The sequence below is a fragment of the Bos grunniens genome, chromosome 16 (assembly GCF_055505025.1).
Source record: "Bos grunniens cultivar Pamir isolate PY7600 chromosome 16, Bosgru_T2T1.0, whole genome shotgun sequence".
NCBI lineage: Eukaryota > Metazoa > Chordata > Mammalia > Artiodactyla > Bovidae > Bos > Bos grunniens.
Window position 1 is genome coordinate 9103807 of NC_141180.1, and position 15534 is coordinate 9119340.

Consider the following 15534-nt stretch of genomic DNA (forward strand, 5'->3'; position numbering starts at 1 on the left):
TCGCTCAGGCGTGTCCGACTCTTTGGGACCCCACGGACTATATATACAGTCCATGGAATTCTCCAGGCCAGGATACAGGAGTGGGTAGCCTTTCTCTTCTCCAGGGGATCTTCCTAACCCAGGGATCAAACCCAGGTCTCCTGCATTGCAGGGGGATTCTTTACCAGCTGAGCCACAGAGGAAGCCCGCACACATGCAGTGTTCATTGTATCTGTATACCACATCTTCTTTATCCACTCATCTGTTAATGGGCACTTAGGCTGCTTCCCTATCTTGGCTATTGTAAAAAGTGTTGCCATGAACACTGTGGTGCATGAATTTTTTCATATTAGTGTTTTCGTTTTCTTCTGATATATACCCAGGAGTGGAATTGCTGGAAAGTATGATAGTTCTATTTTTAATTTTTTGAGGAGTCTCTGAACTGTTTTCCCCAGTAAATGCACCAATTTACATTCCCACCAACGGTGTACAAGTGTTTCATTTTCTCCACATCCTTGCCATCCCTTGTTATTTGTGGTCTTTTTGATGATAACCATTCTGACAAGGGTGAGGGGATATCTCATTGTGGTTTTGATTTGCGTTTGTCTGGTGATTAGCAGTGTTAAGCATCTTTCCACCGTGTCAAAGACTTTTAGAACAGTGACTGCAGCTACCTCAGCGTCCACCCTTCGATTTACGTCTCACTGTAGTGCTTTCAGCTACAGTCCAAGCCCCCTTTTTCTTTTTTGGGGGGAGGATGCTGCACTGAGTATTCACTGCCACACCTCTAGTTGCAGAGTGCGGGCTCCAGAGTGAGCGGGTTGTGGTCTCTCTAGTCATGGTGTGTGGGCTTAGCTGCCCTCAGGCTTGTGGGATCACAGTTCCTTGACCAGGATCAAACCCACGTACCCTGCACTGGAAAGTGGATTCGCAACCACTGGTCCACCAGGGAAGTCCCACAAGTCTCTTTTTTCTCATTGTTTTCAGGAAAGAGAACACTGATTCTGAAAGGGATCTTGATAAAGTCAGGCACGTGGACTTCTTGCCCCACTCTGACCAACTCCTGGATCAACCCAGACAGGGGATCCCAGGGAAGCCTGCCTGCCCACACCTGAATCCTCCCGTTCAGAGCATAAGCAAGTCACGTGCTCACAGCCTGAGCTTTGCTAATGTCATTATGTGCTTTACCTGTTTTATCAGCAGAACATTCCTGGGAGGTATGTGCTCTGACCAGTCACATTTTACGAACAGGGACATTAAGGCTTGGAAAGTTCTGAAATCTTGCTCAAAGCTTTGCTGTTAGTAAAGGAGAGAGCTGGAACCAGAAGCTGGGGTTTGACTGACTCCCTAATGACCACTTTGGGCTCCCTTTGGCTCATTCTCCCCAGGTGCTCCTAGATCATGGCGGCAGAAGTGAGCCCAGCAAATAAGGACTTATACCGACCTTTTCTTTTTTTGACTGTGGGCACCATCTCAGCCTCACAACATCACATCATGTGAGTGGCAACAATAGGGCAAGTGTCCCCTCTTCCATTCAGCCCTCCCCATCTTCCTTGTCTGGTTACTGCTTCCTCTCCCAGGAGTCTAAAACTTTTAGCTCTTCAGCCTCTTCAATGGGGCAATGAACTTTATGGAATACCTCACTCATCTCTCCCCTCTCCCTGGGAGCACAGGGCTTGACTCATCTGCTCAAAGCAGGTACTAATTTAGCAGGTACTAAAAGTAAGGAGCTGAGAGGAGGATTGGGAAAGGTGGAACAAGACCAGATTCTACTGTGGCAGGTGGGTTTCCAGACATAAATTCATTCCAGAATAAATAACACTACCCACCTTTCATTTCAAGGCAGATTGGACCTGTTAGCCTGACACCAGGACAACCCACTGGGGTCTCAGGAGCACCTGGGCTCTCCAACAGGCCAGTCCATCAGACCCCCACCCAGCCCACTGGCAACCCCCAGCCTCCCACCCCCAGGCCTCCAGGCTCTACAAGGAATCCTTGATTCTTGTTGAGAGTTTCACCAAGACATGGAGACCTTGGTGAATACCCAGTATTTACAGGGACTTCCCTTGTGGTCTGTGGCTAAAACTCTGCACTCTGAAAGCAGGGGGCCTGGGTCTGATCCCTAGTCAGGGAACGAGATTCCACATGTCCCGACTAAGAGTTTGCATGCCACAACTAAAAAAAGATCCCACATCCACAATCAAGATGCAGGCAGCCAAACAAATACATTTTTTTTTTTAAGTTTATTTTAAAAATACCCAACATTTCCAGTCCTATCTTCTGGGAAATGGCCAGGAAAGTTGGAGGAGGATAAAGCATCAATCCTGTTGTTAAAAACTCTCCAGTCTCTCGTACTGTTGGTGGAGGTATAAATGGGTTGAACCTGGAAATCTTTTTGACAGATCTACTAAAGCTAAACAAAAGCCTACCTTAGCAAAGTCATTTCTTGTATATAATCAACAGAAATTAGGACTTATGTTCACTAAAAGACATATACAAGAGTGCTCATCATAGTTTTTTTCAAAATAGCTCCAAACTGAAAGTAACCCAGATGCCCATCAATAGGACAATGGATAAATGAATTGAATACATGCTGTAGAGCAGTGGGGGGGAAATGAACGGCTACATTTGGCAACAAACGTGAACCTCAGAAGCCAGACATAAAAGAGTGCTTGTGATATGATTCCATTTCTGTGAAGGTCAGGAACAGGCGAAATAAAACAGAGCTGTAACCTCTGCCTGGTAGAAGAGTATTTTCTAGGAGAGTTCTTGAGAAGGCTTCTGGGGGTGCTGGAAATGCCCTCCACGTTTATCTGGGTTGGGTTTTCACAAGTATATACATATATTACACGTGTTAAAACTCCATCTGGCTGTACACTCGAGGCCTGTAAACCTTGTTATATAGGTTATGTCTATGCACCTACCCACCAACCCCCCCAAAAGAAGGCAATACGAATACTGGATGATTTTGATTTGATTTAGTTTGGTTTTTTTTTTTTTTTTGACTTTGTTTCTGATTAATTTTCTGTTGGGAAAAATTAACTGGTTGTCTCAAGTCGAACCTAAGCCCATCTTATTATACAATAGATAGACACTATTTCATCATCTATGGCGCAAGGAGAGACTAAGTGTTCCCCCAGTGTCTTGGCTGAGTCAGAGACTGGTTTCCTGTGAGTGTGTGCATGTGTGTGTGTGTGTTATGTTCAGTTACACTGCTATAGGGCAGAGGTGGTATGTGTGAAATTCCCTTTAACACTGTGCCACCCACAGAGAGATGTATTTCAACCAAAGGTATGGGGTGCCTACTATGCACTATTCTGGGGACTGGGGATATAACAGTAACACTGACAAAAATCCAAGTTCTAGTGATACTAATCAAGGCTTGTGGACAGTGGTGACGGGGAAAGACAGATCCTAGGGGCCCTCACATCCTCCTGGGCCACACCTTTTCCAAAAGAGAACCAGAAGCTCCTCCTCTGTGGGCTGAAAAGGAGGGCGGGACGTGTCCCAAGAGATCTGATGATAACAGTTGTTACCAGTCAGTGTTGGCACATGGCTAGAGGCAGCTGTAGCCAGGGTGTGAGGTGGGTCACACCCCCGGACCAGGAAGGAAGAGTCCCTACCATGTCAGGTCATCAGGGAGGAAGGTGTGATGGGAGGTTGAAGAGCTGCAGAGTGGGCACATTTTGATTCACTCTTGGTCCTACCGCCTCTTCTCTGAGTCATTGCAGGCAGGTCATTTAATCCTCGGAGTCTCCTTCTTCTCCTCTGAAAAATGGGGTGGCCGTACCTACCTCAAAGGGCAGGCATATATTTATCATGAAATAAATAGTAGTTATTTGAATTACAGTTGACCCTGAACAACATGGTTTGAACTGCATGGATCCACTAATGAGCAGATTGTTTTTCTATAGTAAACACAACAGTTGTGCACAATCCATGGTTGGTTGAATCTGTGGGTGCAGAACTTTGGCTACAGAGGAACCAGGGCTACGGAGTGCCAACTGAAATATTCAATTTTAGCTCAAATGTGCAGAGGGTTGGCACCTCTAACTCCCACATTGTTTATGAGTCTACTGTAACTGGAGAGACAGAAGGTTCGCGTGCAGGTGGAGTCCTTCACCCACCTCCCACTCCAGCCTAGAGCAGGCTTGGTCCCACTTCCCCAGCCTTGCATCCAGCAATTCAAACTCCTACACCCTCTGTCAAATCAGGATGCTTCCCACCTTAGAAACCTGAGACACTTTCTCCAGCAAGCCTCCCAGAACTAACTGATCCCTTCATGGCAAATATCCCCACTTCAGACCTCCACATCGCTTCTGCCCAGTGCAATGCCGCCCTCATGGTTGAACTCCCATGGTTCGGCCCATCAGACAAAAAGATGCCTGTGGGCAGGGACATGTCTCTTGATCAGATTTGGATCCAGACACCAGCCCCTTTGGAGTCTTCCATGCAATAATCTTCAGAAGTCACACTCCTTTCTAACTCAAGATCTTAGCAGGTGCCACTCCCTGGCCCTGGAATGCTTGTCACTCAGCCCCTCTCATCCCCTACTCCCAGCAAGTCGTCAAAGGAACTCTCAGAAACCCTCCAAAACTCAGCTTAAATACCACTTCCTCCAGGAAGCCTTCCCAGACTGAAATTCCTTATTTAACCCTCTTGTGATATCCAGTAGTTCTCCTTCAGAGAACTGACAGCTGAAACTAGTTAAATACAAGCAAGGCTCCCCTGTGAAACTGAAAGTTCAGTGAGGACAGATACCATGCTTTCCCTGGTATATTCTCAACTCTTAGCTCTGTGTGTAGTACACAGCAGAAGGGTAATGAATACTTGTTAAATGAATGAATAAGTGAGTGAGTGAGTGAGTGATGAGTGAATGAATATAGTCTCTCCCCACCATTCCCAGATCCTAGCAGGAATCTATCCACAGAACATCCTCAAGGGCCAAGGAGAAGGACAGATTTAAAGGCCTTTCTCTTCCAGCTGAGGTCTATTTCTTCATGGGAACTTGCTGACCTTTCTTGGTTGAGCCTTGCATCTCCCCCATCCTCCCAAGGAACACATTCCCTAGCCCGAGGAAAAGGCTCTGAAGGGTTCCCCCACAAGGAGGGACTGGGCAGCGATTGCTACCGCAGCAGAAACCACAGGCTAAATATACCCTGTTTTGCATCCTGTTTGCTTTGAAGCACACCTGGCAGACACGCATCACAGGCTGGGAATCGCATCACTCACTCACCACTCCAGCTCCAAGAGGCAGCCCACAGGCCTCCACTGAAAGAGCCCACGAGATCCTCGGGTCCATTCCTGACCCCCAGCCCGTGCTCGTATTTCCCTTTGCTCCATTCTAAGAGGTGGGTGGGTGGGGGGGGCGGTCACACCAGAGCCTTGGGTAGCAGCTCGAGCCCAAAGGGTTACACAGCATGGGTCTGCACCCCGGCACACTGTGGCCCAGAAAGTGCTGACTCAGGAGGGTCTGGTCACCATCTGCTCCTCCAGCTGCAACCCGTCATGTTTCTTGCCTGAGCCTGGTCTCTCACCAGTACACGGGACTGGGTTGTGATCACACCGGTGCTTCCCGCCTCCCCGGGTGGCCTTACAAGCCAACCAGGAACTCGGAGAGGAGGCTCTGCAGTGGGCTGGCCACCATACAGGGTGCTGAGAAATAAAGATGAAAGACGCTGGTCCCTGCCCTCAGAGAGATTATCAGCAGTAAATGGGCAAGTGAAGGTGAAAGTGAAGTCATTCAGGCATGTCCAACTCTTTGTGACCCCATGGACTGTAGACCACCAGGCTCCTCCATCCATGGAATCTTCCAGGCAAGAGTACTGGAGTGGGTAGCCATTTCCTTCTCCAGAAATGGGCCAAGAGACACTCATAATAGAGTGTGACTGAGGAGTGGGGCATGACATGCACGAGAAGAGAAGACGCCTGTGGAGTGTGTAAGACAGTCCACTGGGAACTCAGATCGACAAGATGGCAGCTTTTGCCTGCTAGCTGTGTGACCTTCGGCAAGTTACCTACCCTCTCTCTGCTGTTCTGGGCCTCACAGAGGTGTGGTGAGGATCAGCCTATGTAAATGAACCTGTGTAGAGTGCTCTGAGGCAAAGTAGGTGCTAAATAAGTATTAGTTGTCACTCTTGTTATCATCATTAATTCATTCAACAAAGATGCCCAAGGCTCTCTTGTAGGCACGGGAACACGTCAATAAAACAGACTGGAAAGACCCGCTCTCACGGAGCTTACCTTCTGGAAGGGGAGCAGGACAAAAAGAAGCACGTTATTTAATTGGGTGATGAAAGAGCTTTGGGGGGAAAAGAGCAGCAGAAAAGGGGAACAGAGAGTTCCCCCAGGCCTGGGGGAGGCTTTCTGTCTTAGGTGTGGTGGTCAGGGAGGGCCAGGTGGGAAGGTGAAGGTGAGCAGAGGCCCGAAGGAGGTGAGAAACAGCCGCGCCAGGAGTAGCCGGGGTCCAGACGGTGGCAGCAGCGACTCCTATGCTGCTGTGGCGGTATCATTAGTGGCAGGCCCGTGTGTGTGTGTGTGTGTGTGTGTGCGCGCGCGTGCGTGCGCTCAGTGGCATCCTGCTCTTTGCGACCCTTTGGACTGTGGCCCGCCAGGCTCCACCGCACCGAACACGGAGTGGTGGCCCCGCCCTCCTCCCAGAACGAAAGCTCCACGAGAGCAGGACTTTCCAGTCTGTTTTGTTTACTGACATGTCCCCGTGCCTAAAATAGAGCTTTGGGTGTTTTTGTTGAATGAATTAATAATGATAACAACAGTAATAACTAGCACTTATTTAGCACCTGCTTTCCCCCAGAGCTGATCGAAGCACTTCACACAGGTTCATTTGCTGTTGTTGTCTAGTTGACAAGTCATGTTCAACTCTGTGATCCGTGGACTGAAGCCCGCCAAGCTCCTCTGTCCATGGAATTTCCCAGGCAAGAATACTGCAGCGGGTTGCCATTCCCTTCTCCTTGGGATCTTCCCCACCCAGGGATCGAACCTGGGGTCTCCTGTGTTGCAGGTGGATTCTTTACCATCTGAGCCATCAGAGAAACCCACATGCCATGTTCAGTGAGGATTAAATCAGATAACTGGAGATGGGAATGGCAACCCACTCCAGTATTCTTGCCTGGAAAGTTCCATGGACAGAGGAGCCTGGTGGACTACGGTCCAGGGGGGCCACAAAGAGTCAGACACGACTGAATGACCCACACAACAACAACACAAATCAGATGACAAATATCAGGCATCTCGAGGCGCACAGTACGTGTCAGCTCCTCCCCTCCCCCGTTCTTCCCGTGCGCTCTCTCCAGCGGCTGGAGAAGTCAGGATATCCAGAGCAGAACCCACCTCCCTCCCAGTCCCTTCTGCCACCTGCGCCTCTGTCCAGGGCCCTCGCTGGCTGGGATCTGAGTCAGGTGCTGAGTGTCCTTGAGAAGACTTGGGAGCCCAGACCCAGAGGTTGAAGGGTGAGTGGCAGCCTGTCACCTTCTAGCTGTGGGATCTCAGCCAGGGACACTAATAACAGCTGTCACTTGTACCAGACACACTGTCACTTCATCCTCCCACCAGCCCCGCGAGGTGGACGAGGAACATGAATCCCAGGGAGGTTCTCACAGCCAGAAGGTGGGGAAGCTTTGACTATATGGACCTTTGTTGGCAAAGTGATGTCTCTGCTTTTTCATATGCTGTCTAGGTTTGTGATAGCTGTTTTTCCTGGGTAGGATACAAAAGGTTCTTCCCTATTACAGTGCCGGTGGCACTTCTGGCCCCTTGAGATACAAATGGAGACAGGAGAGGGAAGAGAAGGGAGGTGGGCCACAGTCTGGGAACACTTTGTTCTGCGCTGAGCCCCATAAAATCCAGTGCACACTGCTCATCTCTGCCTACCCCATCCCCTACCTCTAGGTTGCTAGAGCTGAGCCCCACAGAGGGGCTGAAGATAGGGGCTGGCCAGCTCCTCCTCCCTCCGCTGGGGGTCCTCTAGGACCCCTCCCTCCCTTTCCCACGACCACCCCTGAGGCTCCATCTGCTGCCTTCCCTGTGGCCTCCCCATCTTCACAAAGTTTGCTTTGCTCAAGAAAGCCCAAAGGGCACCCACCTCAGAGGTGGGCTGGAGAGATGGGCTAGTGTTCGCTGTGATCTAGAAAAGTCTGATCCAGCCAGCCCCAAGCTGGGATGGTCAGACACTGGCTAGCAGGGAGTACAGGTCAAGCAGGAGGCAACCATGAGGGCAGCTAGGAGCTCAAATGCCCTTCTTGCCTTTCTAGGACCCTGCAGAGAACACTGTTCTCTGGAGGAGCTTCTTGGCAGGACTGAGGCAAACAGTGAGGACGGTGAACCCCTACCTGTGGGCCCCAGACTGCACAGGGGGCCCTTCTGTGGGCGTCTCCCAGGCCCCCATCAGTCCCTCAATCCCAACACTGAGCTGGCACCTGCAAAGTGCCTAGGAACGGTGCCCGGGACTTGTAGCCTTCAGCATGCTGGCCGTTATCCTTGTCGTCATTTACTGCACATGGCACCTGGTGACCCATTTCTAAGTTCATCTTGCCCATGGAATGGTGAATTCCTACGGCTTGTGTTTTAGTTCTTTTAGTGGCCCCAGCGTGTGCCGTGAACAATTATGTGCTCAGCAAATGCTAGTCTAAGGAAAAGGAAGGATAGTATTTGATCTTTCCTATTTTTTTTTTTGTTTTGGCTGTGCTGGGTCTTCCTTGCGGTTCATGGGCTTTGCTTAGTTGCCCCAAAACATGTGGGATCTGAGTTCCCCAACCAGAGATCAAACCTGTGACCCCTGCGTTGACAGGCAGGTTCTTACCCACTGGCCCACCAGGAAGCTGATCATTGCTGTTTTATGTGCCCGAATTTCCCCCAGTCCTCACCGTGTTTCATGCACACGTGAACCATAATGTCACTGATGAGGCCTCAAACCCCTGCCAGCTCTCAACACCCCCATCCCCTGCCCCCACCCCGGATGCCTCCTCCAGGGTTTCTGCCTCCCCACTGTACCCTGCTGGATGTCACCAGCCACAGCTGCCGATTGCTTGGAGCTTGGGTGTCAGTGGATCTGGACTGTGAGGGTGGACACGTCTCCCCTTGGGGTTGCACTTGATTGGAGGGGCCAGGGTCTGTGTGGAAATGGTCTTCCTATGTACACACTGCAACGTTTTAAATGGATAACCAGCAAGAACCTACTGTACAGCACATGGAACTCTGCTCAATGTGATGCGGCAGCCTGGATGGGAGAGGAGTTTGGGGGAGAGTGGATACATGTGTATATATGGCTGAGTTCCTTTGCTGTGTACCTGAAACTCTCGCAACACTGTTAATGGGCTGTACCCCAATACAAGATCAAAAGTTTAAAGTTTAAGAAAAAAAAGAAATGGTCTTCCTGGTTTTTTGTTTTTTTACCTCTGGGGCTCAGATAGCATCAGACTACACTGTCCGCTTCTATGATGAGAGGCAGGTCACTCTCCCCTTCCCTGCCTCCTCGCCAGGGTAAATCCTGTCCACAGTGGTTCCAGGAACTCGGAGCAAAATTTCTATAGGTCAGCGCCACCAGCCAGACACCTCTAAATCCTGCCTTAGGGCCCCTGCATGGGGGACCCCTGCCACGGCTACCCTGGGGAGTCACATGCACTCACAGCCACTTCTTCACACACCCTCACCCTTACACACTCACACCCTTACCCTCACATGCACACAATAACACAGCCTCAGCTCTCACACCCACACAGTATTACCCTCACACACACAGTCACACAGCCATACACACAATAACACAGGCTCACAACCACTCACACACACACAGAGCTTCACCCTCACACACCCCCATTCACACACTCACCCCACCCCCCCACCCCGATTTCCTCTGCTGTCAGCAGCTCACAAATGAGCTACAATGCGACCAACCCACAAAGCACATGCTGTAGAAGAAGTTGTTTACTACTCAGGAGCTTCCTTGAGTGGGGACCACAGAAGTTTTTAAGATCTCTATGTTCACCCGTGTCAAGATCAGCCCTGACCCTCTACACAGCCTCCTTCTGAACCCGAGTCCCTCTGCTCCCCTCCTCTCTTGGCCCAGAACTTTCTTGCTGGTTGCGACCCATCAACACCCCCAAACATCCAGAGTGGGAAGACCCAGCTCCACTGCCCAGGGTGGGCTGAAGGGCACAGAGTGGGAAGACCCAGCTCCACTCCCCAGGGTGGGCTGAAGGGCACAGACAGGCTGGGCCTGCCCACTGCCGCCTCTGGACCCGTCACCGGGTCAGTGGGAGCATCAGAAGGGCACTTGCTGGGCACCCACAGATTTCTGGGTCCCGGGCTCAGCCGGGGTGCTGCTGCCAGCCCCGCATACTGTCTCCCTCTTTGTCTCTTCTTCTCCTGTCTCTTCCCAGGCCCCCCACGGACCCTGCAGGTCCAGTCTTGCCCCGCTGACACACAGCACCCCACAACCCCACCTCTACCCCTGCCCACACCTGCTCCTCTGGCCCTTCTGCTCCATCTTGCTGGCTCCTCTGTCCTCTCCTGGCCTGATAGCTGATGCCCCCTCTGGCTGGCCCTTTAAGTCCCTTGCTGAGAGAGCCACCCTCAGGCCAGGGGATGGGAGGGGCAGGTGGGGGGAGAGGTGGAGAGCAAAAATAGTTCCTTATCTGAGCCTCAGAGGGGCCAGAGCCCAAAGAGCGGGAGGGATTCCGAGACCCAAGGAGAGGGTGAAGGACCTGCCGCCTGGGTGTGTGCCTGGAGTGGGACCCTGCAGCCGGCCCTCCCGGCCCAGGCCTGGAATCTGATCTTCGAAGCAGTGGGACCTCTTAGGAGCCTGGACTCAAGGCTCCTAATCAGGGTTTGCAAGATGATGGGCCCCAGGGACCCCGTGGCAGCTCTCAGAGCAGTCAAACCTGGGTCCACGTCGTACTCATTCCATTCCTCCATTTGGGACTTAAACGCACGGTCTTTTAACCGAGATCACACATCTGGTCTCAGGACTTCATGAAGCTCAGGTTCTATGATGTCTCCTTGCAGAAAGAAATCAGTGAGCCACAGCGTGATAGGTAAGAAGTGGATTTACTTAGAAACACCCCCACAGACAGAGTGCGGACCATCTCAGAAGGTGAGAGCAGCACCGAGGTACGGGATGGTCAGTTTTTATAGGGTGGGTAATTTCATAGGCTAATGAGCGGGAGGGTTATTCTAACTATTTTGGGGAAGGGGGCAGAGATTTCCAGAAATTGGGCCACTGCCCAATTTTTTAAAATTCATTCATTTTCATCGGAGGACAATTACTTTAAAATATTGCAATAGTTTTTGCTGTACATCAACATGAATCAGCCTCAGGTGCACATGTGTCCCCCCATCCTGACCCCCCTCCCACCTCCCTCCCCACCCCATCCCTCTGGGTTGTCCCAGAGCACCAGCTTTGGGTGCCCTGCTTCATGCATCCAACTTGCACTGGTCATCTATTTCACATACGGTAATATACAAGTTTCAATGCTGTACTCTCACGTCATCCCACCCTCGCCTGCTCCCACTGAGTCTAAAAGTTTTTGGACCTTTATGGTCGCCTTGGAAGTGTCATGGCACCTATCAGAGCGTCCTTTAGCTTGCCGACGAGTTACAGTGTGTTTTACTGAGGTTCAAGGTCTAGAGAAAATCAATCGTCTGCCCTCTTGGACCTAGCTGGTTCTGATCAGTTTATGTTGTGTCCTCCGGCTGTCTTGCTTTTACCGGTTGAGCCCTACCCCCTTCCCTCCTGTTTTAATCTGATCCCACTCTACCTATCTTGCCAGCCTCTTGCCCACTGTCCCTGTGCCCCCAACCACACCCCAGTCCACAGCTCTCTAATCAAGCTGGTCCCATTGGTCCCTGGGCACTGACCTCTGTGACGTCCTTCCCTTCATGGGATTGTCCTGTCCCTCCCGGCCACCTAACTCTCCACATCCTCTGTAGACCCCCCGACCTTGGGAACCCCTCACTGGTCCCCTGGCTGCTCAGTTCCAGCCTGTGTCCTGCAGGCATGGATGGAAGCCCGTTGGTCTACAAGCATCCTCCCCAGATGCTGTGATGCTGCCCAACAAGAAAGACGTGCCTTAGATATTTTTTTTTCAGCATCATCATGTTATTATTTTATTTAGAGTATCATTATTATGTGTATGAACTCTCCCACAAAAAGAAACTCCCCCTTGGTAAGAGCTCTCAATGTACCTATGATGCCGGAACATGATTTCATCTTCATCACACCCCTGGGGAGTGGACATTGTAACTCCTGTCTTCCAGGGAGGGGAACGGCAGCTGTGGGCAGAGCAAAAACTTCGAGATTCAATTCAGCACCACTTGATACAGCTGGTCCCTCCCTCCGCCTTGAAGCTTTCTCTTCACGTGGCTTCAAGGACACCCGTCTTCTTGGGTTCCCTCCTACTTTCCTGTTGCTCGTTCCCTTCTCCTGGGCTTCTCAGCACCGGAGTCAGCCCTTGTTCTTGGTCTGTCTGCACACACACACCCCAGGATCTCATTCAGACTCATGGCTTTAAACACCATCTATGGGACAACACTTGGATTTGCAGCCATGACTCCTAAGCCCAACTGCCTGTCTGCCTTGTCCAGCAGGAGTGACAGATATCCCTGAGGCTGGAGCTCTGAGACTTACTCCTATCTTCCCTGCCCCTGCCAACAAGCCTGCTCCTTCCTCATCTTCCTGTCTCAGTTGATTCAAGCTCCATCAATTGCTTAGGTAAATGCCCTGAGGTTTTTCTCTGCCTCCTGTTTTTCTCTCACTCCCTAAATCCAATCTTTGGTTGCTGTTGCTGTTCAGTCACTCGGTTGTGTCCGACACTCTGTGACCCCATGAACTGTAACAGGGAAGCCTGGCGTGCTGCAGTCCAGGGGGTCACAAAGAGTTGGACACAACTGAGCGACTGAACCAAACTGAACTGAACTATAGCACACCTGGCTTCCCTGTCCTTCACCATCTCCCGGAGATTGCTCAAACTCTTGTCCATTGAGTCAGTAATGCCATCCACCCATCTTGTTCTCCGTCGTCCACTTCTCCTCCTGCCCTCAATCTTGCCCAGCATCAGGGTCTTTTCTAATGAGTCAGTTCTTCGCATCAGGTGGCCAAAGTATTGGAGCTTCAGTTTCAGCATCAGTCTTTCTAATGGATATTCAGGACTGATTTCCTTTAGGATTGACTGGTTTGATCTCCTTGCTGTCCAAGTGACTCTCCTTACAATCCAATCTATTGGGAGGTCCTATTGGCTCCTCTCTTAGCTATATCAAGGATCAACTTCTCCTCCACCTCCACAGCATCTGCCCATCTCCCAGCCCTTCTCATTTCTCACCTGCACAGCCCACCAGGTTACAGCTGGCCTCTGTTTCCACCTCCATCCTGCACCGCATCGAGGGGGTCTTTTACCTACTATAGCACGGGAACTCCACTCGATGTTACGTGGCAGCCTGGATGGGAGGGGAGTTTGGGGGAGAATGGATACCTGTATATGTACCCTTGATTCCCTTCACTGTTCACCTGAAACGGTCACAACATTGTTGATCAGCTATACCCCAAGATAAACAAAAAGTTGTTTGTTTGTTTGTTTTTTTTCAAAAAGAGGGCTTTTGATACATAAACGTCAGCTCTGTGACCTCTGCCTGCGGCCCCTCCCTTGTTGCCCTCCTGCCTGTCCAGAGCCTGAGGGGCCCAGAGGAGTTTGTCACATAGAGAGATGGTCGCTTCTCTACTCAGAAATGGCCTCCACTTTCCAGCCCTGGATCCCCCATCCCTGCCTCATCTCTGTCTACTCTGCCCATCACCCCCCCACCTCCAGCTCCTGCTCTCCTGCTGATGCTCAAACACACAATCCTGTGCCTCCTCCCTCGGTTCTCAACCTGGTGGTTCCCTCTGCCTGGAACACACTTCCCCTGGAGCTAAGAGATAGCTTCTCTACTTCACTGGCCACCCGTTTCCATGGCAGTCAGATCTACCCCAGCCCCAGTCACGCATGCATTCCTGGCCCCCCTTTTCTGCTTCCTTTTGTCTTTGGTCACAGCCTTTGTGACCTGGTTGACTTGTTTCTCACGATTATTACCTACAATCTCCTCATTGCCCGCCAGAAACAGCCAGGGAGTAGGCTCTCCATCTTTTTAGTTCTCCGCCGCATCCCCAGCAACTATGATGGTACCTCGTGTACGTAGGGGCTAGGTACCCTACCAGCCAGATGATTCCTTTCTTCTCTTTCACTTCTCTGCGTGTCAGAACCTTATGAGACTTATCTGGGAAGCTGGCCAGGTAAACAGAATGTATTTTCTTAGCCCAGTGACTTAGGCACAAGGAAGAGAAGGTCTTAGAAAGCCAGGAAACTGCTGGGGCGAGCGAGTTTGGCTGGTCCAGCTGAAAAAAAACTGCTTGGGTTGGGCTGAGCTCTGTGACCTCTGCCAGTGGCCCCTCCCTCGTTGCCCTCCTGCCTGGCCAGAGCCTGAGGGGTCCAGAGGAGTTTGTCTGCCCACCTGCCCTTGTCACCCAGCCTGTATGCACCCCACCTGTCTCCCCAACCTGCTTCCTCTCACTCACTCCTCACAGCTTCTCCAAACACCTCCCTGTCATGGGGAGCTGCCTCTCAAGTGCCACACACTCACGCCTGTTTGATGTGGACACCGTCAGCACTGGGTACAGGCAACATAAACACTGCCACACCCACACACACGTACACATGTACACACAGCCATACACCCCTGCAGCATCTGATATCACGGCAACTGCAATGGAGGCCAACTTACTCCATGCAAATCCCAGCTCCACCACTAACTAGCTCTGTGAGCATGGACGCGTCTACTTATTTCTTTCATCTGTAGGGAGGGAATTGCTGCTGCCCCTTAGGGTTGTTTTAAGGGACTTTCCCGGTGGCCCAGCCAGTAAAGAATCTGCCTGCAATGCAGGAGACCTCTGCATTCAATCCCTGGGTGGGGAAGATCCCCTGGAGAAGGGAATGGCTACCCACTCCAGTATTCTTGCCTGGAGAATCCCATGGACAGAGGAGCCTGGTGGGCTACAGTCCGTTGAGTCTCAAAGAGTCAGACACGGCTGAGTGACTAACTCTTAGGGTTGTTGTAAGGGTTAAAGAGGTTGTGTTTGCAGAGATTCCAGTGCTACACCCAGTGCCTAACGAGTCTTTAGTAATGGCTACTACTCTCATGAATGCCCACTACTCGGGTGTCCACCATGTGCCAAGCACTGTTAAATACATCTGGGAAAGCTCCCCTCTTAATGGGCAGCATCAAGACGACAGGCTGCAGCCCAGAATGGCTGCTGGAATTCTGCCTTGGGTGACAAGCAAACCGAAGACACGGTGTGTGTGAATTGTGGCATGGTGGGGAAGGACCACCAGGAACTCTCCCGACTCCTTGATGTTGGAGAAATGAATGACATTTACCAGGGGGCAGTACCAACTGGGGTTAGAAAAAGACGTGTGGGTAATCTGCAAAACCATGGAGAGAGAAAGGGTTTGGGGGTCAGGCAACTCTGGTTCAAACCTGGTTCCATGGAAAAAAGACTGGAAGGATATGCAC

General features: G+C 51.1%; 1 long non-coding RNA gene across 1 annotated transcript; it reads right to left on the reverse strand.

The window, feature by feature from the left end:
- Positions 1 to 12072: 12072 nt before the first annotated feature.
- Positions 12073 to 14266, reverse strand: LOC147356128 (uncharacterized). Its single transcript, XR_015143843.1, has 3 exons — positions 14058 to 14266; positions 13314 to 13428; positions 12073 to 12267 (listed from the first exon to the last, which is right to left on the reverse strand). It is a non-coding gene; the product is annotated as an uncharacterized LOC147356128 (long non-coding RNA).
- Between the last annotated feature and the right edge of the window lie 1268 nt (positions 14267 to 15534).